The sequence below is a fragment of the Dama dama genome, chromosome 32 (genome assembly GCF_033118175.1).
Source record: "Dama dama isolate Ldn47 chromosome 32, ASM3311817v1, whole genome shotgun sequence".
Classification (NCBI taxonomy): Eukaryota; Metazoa; Chordata; class Mammalia; order Artiodactyla; family Cervidae; genus Dama; species Dama dama.
Genome location: NC_083712.1, coordinates 27,324,573 through 27,342,771, shown reverse-complemented (window position 1 = coordinate 27,342,771; position 18,199 = coordinate 27,324,573).

Here is an 18,199-nt window from a genome sequence, read left to right as displayed (position 1 = left end):
TTTAAGCCAATCCCTTAATTATCCAAAGTGTAGCATTTCTTGCCTGTCTTGAATTGGAATGAAAAATTTTAGGACCTGTTGGTGACATACATTTGGTGTCATCTCTGCCCTGCTCAACTACAAGTTTGATTCTTACTACATGAACTAGAAACTTGAGACAAAAGTTAACCCCTCTGCAATTTATTCACTTAAAGTTTCAAGCCTCATATTCACTAGATTGTGCACTCAGCTTTTACCAAATCCTATGGCCAGGCCATTATGTCCTCTCAGGCACTCCTTATAGCTACTGCCAGAAATTATAGTCAGTACCAAGAGAGCAGAGTAAAGACAATGATAATTCCATTCATTTATTCACTCATATCACATTTATTAAATACTTATCATGTTTAGTCCAGCAACAAGGTTCTAGGATACTCAAGCACTCATAAGGCACAGTCTTTATTCTTAAGGAAAGTAACATCCACTATAAAAAGGAAGGCATACATACAAATATGTGCCTTGAAGTATTACAAATTCTGTGAGAGACACACATCAAGTTTACAAGGCTGAAAGAACCTCTGATGTATCATTTGCCTAATTGTTTTGTTATTAAGGGCTTCCCTGGTGGTTCAGATGATAAAGAATCTGCCTGCAATACTAAAGCCCTAGCTATTTTCCTTAAGTTCACTGTTTTTAATGTATAATGATTCTGATGAAGTGACTCATAGTAATCAATTAATGACTGTCTAATAGTTTTTTTTTTTAAAAAAAACTCTTCAAAAAGATTGAAGACAAATCTTTTCTTGGGAAAACTCATATAGACTCGAACACATTAAAATGAAAATTTGTCCCCACTTTAGCTGCTAAGGAAATGTCATCAGTGTGATATTTTCCCCCTCACATTATATTTCTAGGTCCAGGTATGCTGGCTTTTGAACTGAGCTCAGAGTTACAGTGCATGAAACATGATGCATGACTCTGATTAGTTTAAGAAGAGTTCATGTACCTTGTGAAAAAGTTTTAGGGATCACTTAAGAATGTATTTCTGGAAGATTACATTTTTGGCAGCAGTGGGCATTTGGAATTTATGGAGTCACTCTGGATCACTGGGATTATTTTGAGCTCTAACAGGATTTGATTGGTCACATCTCAACCATTATCATTATTCATCTTCCAAAGAGCAAATACATGACATTTGAAAACCCTCTATATTTTAAAAATATTGTCTTTGCTTTTTCAGTATGTTCTTTCCTGAAAATACAAAAAAAAAAAGGAAAAATAAGGATCTTCTAGCTTTGTAATTGTGTAAAGGATATAAATACAATGGTGCTGTTTAGAGAGCACTGCTCACTCATGTGGGGTGGGGAGGGGTGTCCCGCTGCTCTCAAGAGCAAATGACCCCAGGTCTGGATTTTCATCTGAGCCATTCTCTCCCATGCATAAGGTGAAGTGTTCTGTGGAAATAAGTGAAGACCACTCAAATGAGAACAAGCAGGAACTATGTATTCAGAGATTGCTATAGCACAGAAGTCAGCCATCATCCACCCCTTGCATTTGGCAGATTCAAAGGCAGGCAGAGAGGTGAGAAAGCTTTGTGATGCAAAGAGGGAATGTTTTGGGTACCCTCCCATTGAAAGCTTGGCCTAGGGAAGCTGGAGATGGGCTATCCAGAAAGGATACACCTTCTGTGATTGGCTGGGGAACTAGCTGGCTTTCTCTGGTTGAACCTGAGCAGGAAGTAGTAATTAAAAATAGAAAAGTCCAAGTCTTTGACCATTCTGAGCTGATGGCTGCAGAGATTGTGATGAGAGTTCTGTTTTTATTATGGTCTATTCAGCCTCTCCCTTTTAATTCCTTCCCACATGTCACGTTTGTGACACTCCCCACACTCTTGTCTCTTCCTGAAATACCCTGCATATATCTCTCTCTATAAATCGTAACTGATGGGACACCACTGGGCTTTGGTGCAAGCATTTGTAACATAAGCATGAGATCTTGTGTATAGTACTTAATTCTTTAATTCTTACTTACATAAGACTGAAACACTGTTTATGGAAGAACAATGTTTACTTTAGACATATTAGAAAAATAGCAAATTATGTACTACCAAACTCTAGTGTGGTCCATGATATGCATGGATATTCTATTTTTAAAAAGGAAAGGGAACTTACCTCTTTGAGTAAGCTTGACGACCACTGGGTGTAAGTTTGAAGCAGTCTGGATGGGGTAGATTGAGAGGGGTCCAATGAATAGTGTTAAGAGTTTAAGCTGGATTTTGTTGTGTGATACTAAGATAGATGACATTTTCCACATTGATCTCATTGATTATTGTACACATAAACCTTGTTTCTAGGTTAATGTGAGCAAAAAATGGCTTCAGAAAAGCAGAACATCTCAAGAAAATTCCTCAGAGAAACCATGATAAAATAAAGAAAAAATTAAGACCTATGTTATTGAACATATGAAAAAAAAATGGGTCTGTTTACCCTCCTTGCTTCCAGTATCTATTACATGATGAATCACCTCAACCAAGAAATGAATGAAGAAACTATGACAAAAGCTAATTGCTAACATTAAATAAATTATTCTGTAAGATTTCCCTGGTGGCTCAGAGGTTAAAGCATCTGCCTGCAATGCGGGAAACCCAGGTTCGATCCCGGGGTTGGGAAGATCCCCTGGAGAAGGAAATGGCAAACCACTCCAGTATTCTTGCCTGGAGAATCCCATGGACGGAGGAGCCTGGTAGGCTACAGTCCATGGGGTCATTATGGTTGCATAACAGAATGCACATCTCAAACCTTTTTGATCTAGAAATGGTATAGATTAAAAAATAAGATGGGGAAGAGAGAAAATAAGAGTACAAGTAATATACAAAATAAGAGTACATACAAATTTATTAATCTTTTACAACTAGAATGGGAATATATTAAAGTTACCTCTCTAGAGCTTAGACTTGTAATTGTTACTATGGTTTCACCACTGTAGCACTTAAAACATATTTTTTATGCTCAGATTTTGCTAATGTGTACATTTGATTTTTAGGCTTAGTTCATCCATAATCCAGAATGTCCCTCATAAATTTTATCAGTAAACGTAGTCATTTGCCTCAGGACCCATCATACCGATTTTCACCCATACCTGATCTGGATAATTGAGATGATGAGACTTGGGACTTTGAGTTGATGACAGTGATAAAGTTTAGATATGAGTTGATGTTGGAATGATGAAGACTTTTCAAGATGTTGTTGTAGGGTAAATGTATTTTGCATGTGGAAAAAACACACATTTGGATGGGGGGTAGATTATTACATATTGAATTGCATTCCCCCTAAAAGATAAATTTAAGCCCTAGACCTCAGAACCTCAGTATATGACTTGGTTTAGAAACTGGGTCTTTACAGAATTAATCAAGTTTAAATGAGGTCTTTAGGGTATGCCCTATCTCCATGTGTTGTCCTTAAAAAAAGGAGAACGTTTGGACACAAAGGCAGACAGGTACTCCAGGAAAGATGATATGAAGAGACACAAGAAGACAGCCACCTACAAGTCAATGGGGCTCTTGAAGCTACTAGAAACCAGGCAAGAGGCCTGGAGCAGATGCTTTCCTGGTGCCTCCAGGGGGAGCGTCACCGCTGTCTGTTTTGAGATTTGTGGCCTCCAGAACCCTGAAGCAAGTTCTGTTGCTCTAAGCCCCCTAGTTTGTGCATCTTTGTTATGGAAGCCCTGATGGAAACGAATACAGATTTTGATGCTATTTTTGAATCTGCAGTTCAAAATCTGTAGTTGCCCATAGACCCTTAGACCTTTTAGTTAGTGTCTTGGGTCTCTTTACCATTTAACAGGATGCTATTTTACTCTGAGGTACTGACTAAACCCCCGCCACCCAAATACTGCCCTTAGAACTTTTCCAATGGCTGAAGTATGCTAGACACGTGATAATTGTTTTTCTCACATCTTTCCTAGAGAAACTGAATTACACAGGCATGCATATATTATTGCTTTTGAGTCCAAAAAAAAAATAAAATAAAATAAAATGCTGGGAAACAAAGTATTTTCCTTAGAAAGAATTTAGGAAAACGGCATGTTATATATCTGACTTTTAAGTTAAACTGATAGCAGAGACAGAAGTCACTTGCCACTTATTCTGTTTTACCCTGTCATACTCCTTCCCATTGTTTAAAACTTTAAAGACTTTTCTGTTTGACTTTGTAGGGCATATAAAACATTAAGACCTTAAAAATTTTTTAGTTGACTTCTTAGGACATATTAGTATATTCACTTGTATTCTCCTTCCACCATTTAAATGATCAAATTTTATTTCATTTCATAGTCACAAGTATTTACATCTTTATTCTCATATTCACTTCTACCTCTACTACTTGATTTACTAACTTTAATATATTTTTCATTCTAGTTGTAAAAGATTGTTCATATTGACTCTTACTTTCTCTCTCCCATCCAATTTTAAAATCTATACTATTTCTAGATCAAAAAGGTTTGAGATGTGCATTCTGTTACACAATTGTAGTATCTACATTTATTCGAATCTTACAGATGAATTTATTTAATGTTAACAATTAGCTTTTGTCTTAGTCTCTCCATCATTTCTTGGTTGAGGTAGTTTATCATCTAATAGATTCTGGAAGCCAGGAGGGTACACAGACCCAACATTTTTTGTTATGTTTAATAACATGGATCTGAATTTTTTTCATTCTTTTATCATTGTTTCTCTGTATATGAGGAATTTTCTTGAGGAATACTTTGGAGCTATTCTCTTGTTTTCTAGCATTGACTGTTGTAGTGAATAAGTCTGAGGATAGCAATACATTTTTTATTATTATACAAGACTTTGATTTTAGCTGAGATTTGAAAAAGAACATCTTTTTAAAAATTTAACTAAATTATTAAAATATTTATTGAAGTAATTTTTCTCATTAGCCCCTTTCTTGGGGCATAATATGCTTTTCCAAACTGTACACTTAAGGCTTCTTTTTTTTTTCCTGGAGAACTTTTTTGTATTATATATTTAAGCATATATTCTTTATTACTGTCCTTATTTCCTTTTGTCAGACCAATTAGATATACATGGTATTTCATTGGTTTGTCTCCCAAATCTATCATTTTCTTTTATTCTCTTAAATTCTTTATTAAATTCCATTTAATTTTACTGTTCAGTTCAGTTCAGTTGCTCAGTCGTGTCCAACTCTTTGCAACCCCATGAACCAGAGCATGCCAGGCCTCTCTGTCCATCACCAACTCCCAGAGTTCACCCAAACCCATGTCCATTGAGTCGGTGATGCCATCCAACCATCTCATCCTCTGTCGTCCCCTTCTCCTCCTGCCCTCAATCTTTCCCAGCATCAGGGTCTTTTCAAATGAGTCACCTCTTCTCATCAGGTGGCCAAAGTATTGGAGTTTCAGCTTCAGCATCAGTCCTTCCAATGAACACCCAGGACTGATCTCCTTTAGGATGGACTGGTTGGATCTCCTTGCAGTCCAAGGGACTCTCAAGAGCCTTCTCCAACACCACAGTTCAAAAGCATCAATTCTACGGCACTCAGCCTTCTTTATAGTCCAACTCTCATATCCATACATGACTACTGGAAAAACCATAGCCTTGACTAGACAGACCTTTGTTGGCAAAGTAATGTCTCTGCTTTTTAATATGCTATCTAGGTTGGTCATAACTTTCCTTCCAAGGAGCAAGTGTCTTTTAATTTCATGGCTGCAATCACCATCTGCAGTGATTTTGGAGCCCAGAAAAATAAAGTCAGCCACTGTTTCCCCATCTATTTGCCATGAAGTGATGGGACTGGATACCATGATATTAGTTTTTGGAATGTTGAGTTTTAATCCAACTTTTTCACTCTCCTCTTTCACTTTCATCAGGAGGCTCTTTAGTTCTTCCTCACTTTCTGCCATAAGGGTGGTGTCATTGGCATATCTGAGGTATTGATATTTCTCCTGGTAATCTTGATTTCCTTCACAATCCTTACCGTGTTAAGCAACGTCCATTATTCTTTAGTTGCTTCCAGTTTCTCCCTTAGTTCTGTGATTTTTTATTCCCTTTCTACTCCTTTTAAGACACGTTCTAGACAGGCCTATATTTTATCTTTTTCCAGTGTGTTGTTAACACTTACTTGAATTACAGCTTTTACTTGGTACTCTTGCATCAGAGATATTAATTTTTTTTTAATTTGCGAGAAATGTTTTATTATAATTTTTCATCTACTCAGGAAAAATGATTTTCTGGTGAGTGTTCTTGGCCTGCTGTTCATTTTTGCTTTCCCAGCCCTCATCTTTTCCTATAGTATCTTGGTTGACATCTTATTTGGGGTTCATTTTATTGTTAATCTTTGAATAAAATCTGTTTTCCTTCAGCTAAAGCATTATCAGAAGTTTGTATAAAAGAAGAGTCCAGGGTTGTGTTCCAGACTTGTGGGAGTTTTAATCATGACCTGCTATTCTTTTTGTGTTACCTCGTTCCCAGTGAATAGAGATAGCCAAAGTTATAGTTGCTCATGGCATGAAGTGTCTTTCCTGCCTCTTGCGTCATCAACAGACTAGTGTGTTAAGTGTTAGCCGCTCAGGCATATCCGGCTCTTTGCAACCCCTTGAACTGTAGCCCCCCAGGCTCCTCTGTCCAAGGAATTCTCTGGGTAAGAATACAGGAGTAGATTGCCATTCTCTTCACCAGGGGATCTTCCTGACCCAGGGACTGAACCCAGATCTCCTGCATTGCAAATGGATTCTTTACCATCTGAGCCACCAGGAACACTTCCTAAAAATGTAACTTGTCTAAAAAAAAACATTATTTGTGCTCTGAAAATATCTTGCTAGCCTCTGCATGCTTGCCTATTATTATAAAACAAAGGATTTGATTGAACAGCTCAGAGTGCTTTACTTAAACCTCTGAGACTTGCACTTTCATGCATTTGTAGTACATGGGCTTCCTTCGTAGCTCAGTTGCTAAAGAATCTGCCTGCAATGCGGGAGACCTGGGTTCGATTCCTGGGTCAGAAAGATCCCCTGGAGAAGGAACTGGCAACCCACTCCAGTATTCTTGCCTAGAGAATCCCCATGGACCGAGGAGCCTGGCAGTCTACAGTCCATGGGGTCACAAGAGTTAGGACATGACTTAGCGACTAAACCACCACCACCAAAACCAGTGTGTTCTCTCTTTGATCATATAACCCTGGCTGGATTATTAGTGGTTGGAAGCTATCCTAGCTGTTTAGCTGTTCAGAGTTTTAGACGATTTCTATTTTAATTGAAGTCCCAATTATAATGCCAAGATAGTTCAGTTTCCAAACTCAGCTATATATTAATGGCCATGAATAACTTTCTTGTATCACTTATCTTTAGATATTTGAGTGATATATTTTTCTTGCCTCCACATTCAGACCTAAACTTTGACCCATTTGCAGCTTCAGAAAGTTGACACATCATTCAGTGGGAACCTTTACTTAACAAAACTCAGGGGAATAGAGGCAAAGAATGCAAAATCTTAGAGTTCTTGTAGGAGATAAACTCTAAATCTAGGAGGAAAGGGCTTAGAAATTTGATAGACAAAATTATTTGAAAATGAAAATACAGGGACTTCCCTGGTGGTCCAGTGGCTAAGACTTCATGCTTCCAATGCAAGTGGCCTGGGTTTGATCCTTGGTCAGGGAACTAGATCCCACATGCTACCTCTAAGAGTTTGCACATCACAACGAAGATCAAAGATCCCATGTAAACCAAGCACAGCCAAATAAATAAATATTAAAAAATACAGTGTTATAAGGAAAATGTAAATACAGTGAAAGCAGGAGACTGTAAGAGGGCATAGAATATGAGAAAAGTAGAACAGGTTTCTAATTTTTAAGTCTCTTAAGGTTATTTTTAATTAATACTCAATAACTTTCTGGGTTCGATTCCTGGGTTGGGGAGATTCCTGGAGAAGGGAAAGGCTACCCACTCCAGTATTCTGGCCTGGAGAATTCCATGGACTGTAAAGTCCATGGGGTTGCAAAGAGTTGGACACGACTGAGCAACTTTCACTTTTAGGAAGGGGACTTCCCTGGTGGCTCAGACGGTAAAGCATCTGCCTGCAATGCGGGAGACCCAGGTTCAATCCCTGGGTCAGGAAGATCCCCTGGAGAAGGAAAGGGCAACCCACTTCAGTACTCTTGCCTGGAAAATTCCATGGACAGAGGAGCCTTGTAGGCTACAGTCCTTGGGGTCGCAAAGGGTTGGACACGAGTGAGTGACTTCACTTCACTTCTTCACTTCAATAACTTTATAATCTGGGTTGAGTTACAATCTGGAATTAAGAAATAGATCCAGTGCAGAAAGAATCAGAATAAATGTGATAATTTTCTCATGTTTATCCAGAGAAAATCCCATCATTTGATTTTCACTATTTGAAAGAAACAGTAAAGGCTCTGTCTTTCTAAATTAATCATAAATCCACTGGATGCCAATGCTAAAGTTATAATTAAAAATGCATGTAGGTCCCTGAGTTTGGTGAATGATATAATTAACAAGTAAAGTTACTAATTTAATGGCAAATACAGTGGGCATATATGGATTGGATTGAAGCAAAACCTTCTAGTCCACTGTTTTATTGAAAGTGGTTGCTAGAGGACATTTATTTTGTATGTTTCAAGATCCATTATTAACTATGCTAGGAGTCCCTTTCATCCAATTAAAATCTGTTTATATTTTTCATTAGCTGAAGTTGTTCCCTAGTCTGGCGTTAATTATCACACCCATATAGCCAGAATTTATTGTTCACCTGCTCTTTAGCTGCTATAAATTGTAAATTGTGTGGAACTATACCTTATTATTCAGAAAATTTAAAAATCCACTTATTTCAGTTTCTATATGTCCAGAGATATGGTTCCAAACTGAGTCATCTATAGGTTGACTAAACAGAGGATTGGATTACACATTTCAACACAATTCACTGTAGTAATTAATGGACTTACATGGAAATACTCAGTAATAAATGCCCTACCCAAGGTCCAAATCCTCCCTTTATTCTATTTGTATGTAAATTTTGGTCATGTAATTTTATTCTAACATGATCAGCCAAACTGAACTAAATTTTATATCTTTTAGGAAACTGTTGTTATACTGATTATGATGCACAGAAATTAATCTTTGCTCTGTTATGAGACAACACTGTTCTTTGGTGTGTAACTGCTTTTCATTTACTCCACTTGGAATGAATTCAGTCTACACATAAGCCATATACACCAAATTATTCCAAGTTCAAGAAGCAAAGCTTACAAGAATAAATGAATAGCCCAGATTCTGAGTGGGAGCTGCATAGAACAGATAGAGCTTTCTCAGCCCCCATCAAAAATCACTTGACATAGGTAAACACCAGCTCAACTATATATATATATATATATATATATATATATATATATGTTATGATTATATATACATAATCACCTTTTATATACCAGACTTCATACTGAATACTGAGGTTACCAAAATGTCTTATGAGAGATGACTTTGCCCTGGAATATCTGAGGTATTCATAAGATGTATCTTAAACTGTTACCCAAATCTCCCATAAATACTGCCTAAAGTCTCAGGATATAATCCTATCTTACACACTACTCTGGCATTTGTGTTTGGTAAATAAACTTCTTTGGTTTATTGGGAAATAGAAGGAACATCTAATTTCTAGTAAATCTATTAAGTATATCTTCTCAAATGTCTTCATCAATTTCAATGAATCTGTAAATTTATCATCTACCCAACCTATTCTGTTTCTAAAGGAGCAATACTCTTTTTTTTTTTTTCTTTTTCCCCAACATAGCCGACTCCTCCATGACAGGAATAAAACAGGGAAGATGCAATGAACCCAGCTGCTGTCTGACAAGAGGACAAGAGAGGAGAGAATTCAGAAGATCGCATGCTTGTAACTCAGAATTCTGTCACTTTTTCCCCTCCTCATTGATGCTGCTAAAATAACAGATTATGGCCACATATTATTATATTGATCATCTCCATTATGTAAATGATTCCTAACTTTATAACCTCCAGTTGTCTACTGGTCCTAGGAAAGTCATTCTTTAAATCTGTGTATTAAGATAAGCTTGCCTCCCTCGTCAGAAAGCCTGACAACACCAACTTCAGATTACCATCCTATGAATTTCAATAGAGGCGATACTGGCTCAGATATTTTAAAGCCTATTTATTCGAGAATCTCATTTTACTTTAAAGCAGTAACAGAGCCATATGAATACCTGCTACTATGAGAACTAGCCCTGGAGTGATCATGAGTGGTCTTAAAGAGATATATTACCTTGACATTTCAAAATAACCAAAACCAATTTTTTTTTTAATGCAAGGGAAAACAGCAGATCAGAATATCTAATTTATGAAATAGCAACAGTGCAACTAATTAAAATTCTCTTTTAATTTGAACTTATCCAGAAAGTTACTAGTGGTGCCAGAAGGGCATAATCTTGAACGACACCAACAAGGAAAAACCTGATGGTTAATGTATGAGGCAATTTTAAGTCCCTCAGATAATAACTTCCTATAATTTGGGTGGTAGCTCTAATTAGATGTAGTCTTAAGTGTTGGAAGGAAAGTGATGACCAACCTAGACAGCATATTAAAAAGCAGAGATATTACTTTGCCAACAAGTGTTGGGCTACTCTGTCTTGTTCCAACACCAGTTACCTGGTGACCTTGGGAAAGGTACTTATGAAAGAGAATAGTGAAAGTGAAAAGTGTTAGTCGCTCAGTCACGGCTGATGTTTTGCAACCCCATGGCTCCTCTGTCTATGGAATTCTCCAGAAAAAATGCTCGAGTGGGTAGCCTTTCCCTTCTCCAGGAGATCTTTCCAGTGCAGGGATCTTTTGCACTGTGGGCAGATTCTTTACCATCTGAGTCACTGGGGGTTCTCATTTAACTGAGTGTTTCACCAGCTCAGGAAATCTGACTCTAGTAACAAGGGCTAAAGACACTCTTGGAACTGCATACAAAATGCATTCATGTGCATTTGTGTTTTCCCCCCACAGGGAGTGAGTCCCAAATTTTATCAAATTCTTTTCTTTGTTCCAAAGGTTAATAACCACTGAACCAGATGATCTCTAACTTTGCCTTTCTGTCTAAACTACTTGAAGGTTCTGTGCTTTTTTTTACAGTTTCATATTTTAGTCACATTTTCTCAGGGCGCAGGAGTTTGGAGTGTTTGGAGTAAATTGCCTCCCTTGAAATCACTGATCCATTGGAAATCTTGAGTTGTCATTCTTTTAGCGGGGAGCATATTTTGTTCTGCTCGAAGAGGCTGGGAAAAGTAGCCACGGGCCCTTGGCTCTTTTCCATTTTACTTATTTCTCTACAAGAATGTGTATATTCCAACATTATAGGCCAGTCTTTCACTGTGAGAGTTACCGAACTGCCTTAGGTACAATCCTCCTTTCTCACTTTGGTTCTAACCAACACGGTGACTGGATTAACACTCTGACACATCCAAGACAAGTTCACCAGCCTCGGGTTTTTGAAGAGTGCCTCACTTAAGCATGGTAAACATCAGTAGACAGCCTGTACATTCACTAATTTAAGCCATACGAGGGAAATATTCCCTAATATTTGCTTCTTCCCCACAGTCCACACACCTGCTTGATTCTCAGACTCACTGGAACGGAACCTCAGTATAAACCCTAGCCTGTACCAAGCAAAGAATAAGCCCCATGATTTTTGAAAGTCAATATATCCTCATACCTCTTTTCCATCCCATGGATCTCAAAGAGATTTCTAAACAGGTTTGCATGGATTGCCAGGGACTTGAGGCAGAAACAGGCGAAGAATTGTGAATCGCTGGGTTCTGGCATGTATGTGGGGTATGTATGGGATATGGGGAGAAGAATGTGCATTTATAACAATTTTGCAGTAAAAGAAAAATTTCTCTTGTGTATGCTCGATTCACTTCTCTTATTTGTGGTCCACTAGAAATAGCATCCATTCGTCTTCCAGCTGCTTCTCATTTTCCAGACTTCTCTCTTTGTGTGCAGACCTCTCAAGGTGCTCGGGTTTGAGTCCATTTAAAGAATATCCCTGCATTCCTCTCCTGGACATAGTATGCACACAGGCTACCTCATCCTCTGTCCTCTCTGCTCCTATCCCCACCGACTTCTGTTCTCAACTGCATTTTCTAACCTGAACTGATTCATCTGCCACTCTCTCCCAGGGCAGGCTGTGAGTCATAATGGAAAGAGCAGTAATTCTAAAGTATTTTGTGGAAGCTGTGATTCAGAAAGCGAACTTCCGCTTCTACACTTTGTAATCTTAAAATGTTACATGACTTCTCTGAGTTGGTAGGAATAGAGTTCAGAAGCAGAGCTCACACACACATCTTGAAGTTCCATCTCCAATATGCCTACTTTCTAATCGAGTAGGGAATTGAGGTGGTGGGCCTCTTGGTCCCACTGTGTTGAACTCAACGTCTGGTGCTCAGGAGGCTATGAGCAAACATTTGCCACCAAGTGAATAGCTTCAGTGTCCTTACTGAGGCTAGGAATAACCACACCTTGCAGGATTGTTCAGCAATAGATGAGATCATTGATTCTCTCATTCAGCAAATACTAACTCCTGCATCTGAATCACTGATGAGTCTTGTGGGACATGATGGATAGATAGTTATTAACTTGCTTTCTCCTCCCTTTCTCTTTCCTGGACTCACTGTAAGTGGGTGCTGGAAGCAGTCCTCTTTCTTTTCTGGCCAATCCTGGCCTGTTGTATGGTCAGCTACTCTTCAAGTGAAGTAAGTGCATGTCTTCTGTCTGTGGTCAAACAGCCCTGACTTCTCAGCGGCTGTAGATCAAGGCCCACTCTTATCCTCCCCTGCTGTTCCAGCAGATCAAGTGTGGCTAGAGCAAGGAGCTCTCAACTTCGAGTTAGGATACCTTGGTTTGAACAGGTTTCCCTATTTATGTGGAGATGATTTCTTTACAATGAGAAATTTTATATTTCATAAAACAAGGACGTTGAATTAGCTGACCTCTAAGGTGCTTCTTGTTTGAAATTCTAGAACTTACCTAGCAATTAACCTCACAGAGTACCATGAAGTGTTTTCTTTTATACCAAGTCTTAGTTCTTATCCCTAAATGGGAAGCCTTTCACTGGCAGAGATGATGACAGGTATATCATCATATTTCTGTATCCCTCACATGCTAGAACACTCTTTAATGAAGTAAGAGCTCAAATCTTTATTCTTTATTTAGCAACAGGAATACAGAATATTTCAGATTTGTGTAACAGCCACCAGGGCTTAAAAATCAAAGATACTCCATTTGGTCAAGAATCATTCAGTTTGGGGCATTTTAAAAGCTGTGATATTTACTCTACTTCTAGTAAAATATTTGGAGTTGATTATATTGAAGATATCACTTTATACCTAAAATCATACATTGAGAATAACATTTATTTCACAGAGGGGACTTGTACAGACATTATCACCTTGGAATTCATTTTATGAAATATATACACATTTCTCTGAAAGGTCTGTTAGTTTCCAAACAAGAAACTTTCTGCATGGCGAACCTGAAAATTAAAGATGCTTGGCTCTGGGAGATGGAACTGTGTTACATTTGGAGGAAATAAAGCACAATAAAGTAAAAACTACAAAGCTTAAAAAATCCATCAGGAGGTACAATCTCCCCTAAAATAAAGGGTGATTTCAACTGGGCATTCCTGACTAAGGTCTTCTGCATCTCTGAGCCTCCCTCTCACACTCGCAAATCCTGCTGGAGAGCCCAGAGGATGATGATCGGGGCTTTGTAGAGCCCAGCCTGGTAGCCACCAGCTGAGTGACTGCCCTCTGTCTCGAAACAATGAACTATTCTGATTCCAAAGCCTTCTCTTGGGTCGAAGCCTTCAGACAGAAAGCAAAACATCTTGGAAAATAGACTGTGTGTAGCTTGCCCCTATGCTGAGCTCCAGAGAGGTGAAGTCTAGGCTGGTTCATTGCCTTGAAAGTGGTGAAGGGAAAACAAGATATGGATTTCAAGGAAATTGCAATAAAGCAACCAGAGTCCTTCAAGCATTTTCCCCCAAGTTGTTTTCCATTAACGGTAACATTTGATACCATTCATCTTTAACTTCCTCTGTCTCCTTGGGGCCTCTATTTCTATATCTGCTGCCTCTGTCCTTTTGGAGCAATGACAGTGATCTATCAAGCTGTTAGATCTTATTTATCCTTGGCCATGGCTTAGTTTTCAAACACTATATCCCTGAAATGTCCAAAATGACCTGCCTCTCTCAATAAGGTTTATGGTGCTCTGACACTAGGAAATTAAATATTAAATCTGTTATTTCACATGATGTTAATATCCATACAAAATTTATTATTTCACTCAAAAAACGGTGAGGCAGTGCCTTTAACTTCAAAGTAAATATTTGTTCTCAGTAAATCTTTCCATCCTGGGTTTGTTATCCCATGGTTGATTATATAAATGACTATTTCAATTTAGTCATGCTCTTCAATACATGATACATGCTACTTGCTGATATTTATGTAATTACTTCCTACATATATCACTCACTAGTCATTTTTCTATTAACATACTCATGGCTCAAAATTATTTTGATTTCTCATTTCTCATATATGGTTTTCAAAAGCCTTATCACTGTATGAAAAGGCTTGGGCTTATCAACTCTTCCCCACTATTTCAATTAAATAGCCATGAATTATTATTGGCTTTTAAGAAATTCTATTTGTCTGATCTGAATTGTCAGCCAACCTTAATTAAAAGAATGGAATGAAACAATTTAGAAAGAAATGAGAAAGTGAGTGATAACCAACTCCTTTGAAAAGGATACTCTAAAAAGAATTTTAAATAAATGTCTTGAGATAATATTGAAACAAACAAAAAAAAAGAGCAATAGAAAGGGCCAGATAATCTTCAGAAAGAGGTCAGTTTCATTTCCATGAAACTAGCTTCTGTGAATTGAAACCCTCGAACTCCTATTCTCTGTATTCTCATTGTTATCAAATCCTGTTCCCAGACACTGAGGAAGTTCTGAAGTTCTGTCCTTTCTGAGTAGTGAGAGTTGGCAAGATATTCTTTCCTACATCCTGGTGACAATGGCAGGTTCACTTATTGTTTCTGGTAAAAGGTGTCACATGGATGATGCTTACTGGGAGGTAATGCTTTAACGACCCCTCCAAGTTAATTATCTGGAAATATGTTTCATCATCTGACCTCCAAAGTAATTCCCTCTTAAAGCTTCTCTATTTTGACCAAAGTCCTGCTCCTTCTCCAGCTGCCAATATCAAATCATGACAATTCGTTCAACTCACTATTTATTGAGTATGTGCTTTGTTGGACAGTAAGGAGATCAAACCAGTCAATGCTAAAGGAAATGAACCCTGAAAATTCATTGAAAGGACTGATGCTGAAGTTGAAGCTCCAATACTGTGGCCACTTGATGAGAAGAGCTGACTCATTTGAAAAGACCCTGATGCTGGAAAAGATTGAGGGCAGGAGGAGAAGGGGGCAACAAAGGAGGAGATGATTGGATGGCATCACTGACTCAGTGGACATGAATTTGAACAAATTCTGGGAGATTGTGAAGGACAGGGAAGCCTGGCATGCCTCAGTCCATGGGGTCAACAAAGAGCTGCACATAACTTAGTGACTAAACAACAACAAAGCATTTATTGCTACTAACTCGATCATTAAAATAACTTGATGAAATAGGTGAGATTAGTTTTCCTTTTTCATAGATGCAGAAACTGAGACCAAGAGATTAAGAAATCTGACCCAATTTACATACATATTAAACAACAGGATAAAACCTCAGGCAATCTGGCCCAAAGCCAGTTCTCTGGTCTTCTGCGCTATGGTTCTCTATTCTATACCTGCCAGCAGAAAGGAAGGAATGTTACTTCCCTATAGCTCAAATGGTAAAGAATCTGCCTGCAATGCAGGAGACCAGGGTTCAATCCCTGGATCAGGAAGATCATTGAGAGAAGGGAATGGAAATTCACTTCAGTATTCTTGCCTAGAGAATCCGATGGACAGAGAAGCCTGGCAGGCTATAGCTGGTGGGGTTGCAAAGAGTTGGACACGACTGAGCTACTAACACACACCAACAGAAAGCAAGGAATGCTACAAGTCTATCCCCGGAACACTAGGAGGAAAAAGAATGTCTAGGTAGTTGTCTGGGACAAGCAATGTTCACAGGTATTTCCACAAATTCTCACACTCTGATCCTCTGAGGGATCTGTCTCATGCCCTCTGCCTATCAGAGTCCTCACCTCAGGTCACAGGGAGTCACTATGATGCCTGGGGGACAGAATTCCACTTGTGTTAAAAACAAACAAAAAAACTCACTCCATATTTTATCTGTGATAGGTTGAGTTTCAAGTACTCTTTGTCTAGGAGTTTATTTCAGACAATCCACAGGCCAAATATTTTTGTTATGTTACAAGACAGCTACAGAAAATGCCCTTTAGGTTCCAAACAAGCTTTTGAAAAATAAAGTCAGCATGTCTTTTCTTCCATCCCATTAAACAACTTTACTGACCTTGAGTAACCCATGCTGGCACTGATTGGACTTGACGGAGAACAGTCTCCCCCATGCTCTAGCTGACTTCCCTCTGCCCTCTCACTTGGCCATCAGTCAACAAATAGGTGCTGTGGGTAACTACGGGGTCATATCAGAGCCCGTCCTCACACTCACTGAAGAAAGACAGACAATAAATACATGTATGTGAGATTCTGAATTAGCTCTCCAACTGATACACGGGAAACACTCATGTCAGTGCAGTGCAGTCCCCTTTTGTTTAGTGAAGTGAAACAAATCAGGACACTTCGGGGCTCTTGGGCATGCAAACCTTTGTGTGTTCCCCATTCCTGGTTTGTAGGGAACCGATTCTAGCCTCCAATACCTTCCAGAGTTCCAAAGGGCAGATTCATACAGTCACTAATCAGAGGAGAGAGGGGATGCAGAGAAAAGGGAGGAGCAGCCAAGAAACAACAGTGCAGCCTTGGGGCAGGGTACTGGTTCCACCTCAGTTCAGTTCAGTTCAGTTCAGTTGCTCAGTCTGTCTGACTCTCTGCGACCCCATGGACTGCAGCACACCAGGCCTCCCTATCTATCACCAACTCCCGGAGTTTACTCAAACTCATGTCCATTGAGTCTGTGATGCCATCCAACCATCTCATCCTCTGTCGTCCCCTTCTCCTCCTGCCTTCAGTCTTTCCCAGCATCAGGGTCTTTTCCTGTGAGTCAGTTCTTCACATCAGGTGGCCAAGTAATGGAGTTTCAGCTTTACCATCCAATGAATATTCAGGTTCCACATCAAGGGATACACGTTAACAATGTCTTTGAGCTCTTTAAAGAACTAAAAGGAAGTTCTTCCAACAAAAGGAAGTTAGCATTCTTCATTCAAGAGAATATCAGAATCCAGGAGCCAGAGAAGCTCATCAAAAGATTACCTGAGACCAGATTAAAGGAATTCAGGCCCTGCACACACCCTAAAATTTTCAGTAACCCTATCCTTGGAACATTGCTATAAAACTCATCATCACATCCTCCCAGGCTGGGAAATATAGTTTTTGAGAGGCAGGAGCCTGCTGTGTCCCCCTTTGTCTAAAGCAATAAAGCTACAGTATTCTTTTCTATTTCACCCAAAACTCTGTCTTTAAGATTCGATTTGGCACCAGTGCACAGAAGCCAACTTTTCATCTTTGCTACCACATCCAACATGCTTGAGTTGGCGAGAGAAGGAAAAAGGAGGAGGTAGGACACAGCCTTCTCCTCAGCACAATTGTAGTCGTTCACCTCATCATCTTAGGACATAAAAGTATAAATTCATCTAAAATATTTTCACAGCCTTTTCCTCTAGTTAAGAAGCAACTGAATTGTCATCTAACAACAGATGCTTTAGTAAAAAAATAAAAATAAATCCAATAAAGGACTGTGAAACAGTTATGCAGCCATCTCTATTTTTCAGAGAGGGAAAAATAACTTCACTCATACATATTCATTGCTGAATAAAATTATTACTTTTTAAAATAAATATAATAGTGGGAATTAGAAAACATCTAATTGCTTTTGTTGCAATTTGCATAAGTAAAAGAAAAGATACATAGTGTAGTTCTCCTCCTGCACAAAATGTCCCTTGTTAATGCAGTAATAGATCATATTAACATTACCTTTATAAAGAGAAATGGACACCGACAAATTTGATACAAATTT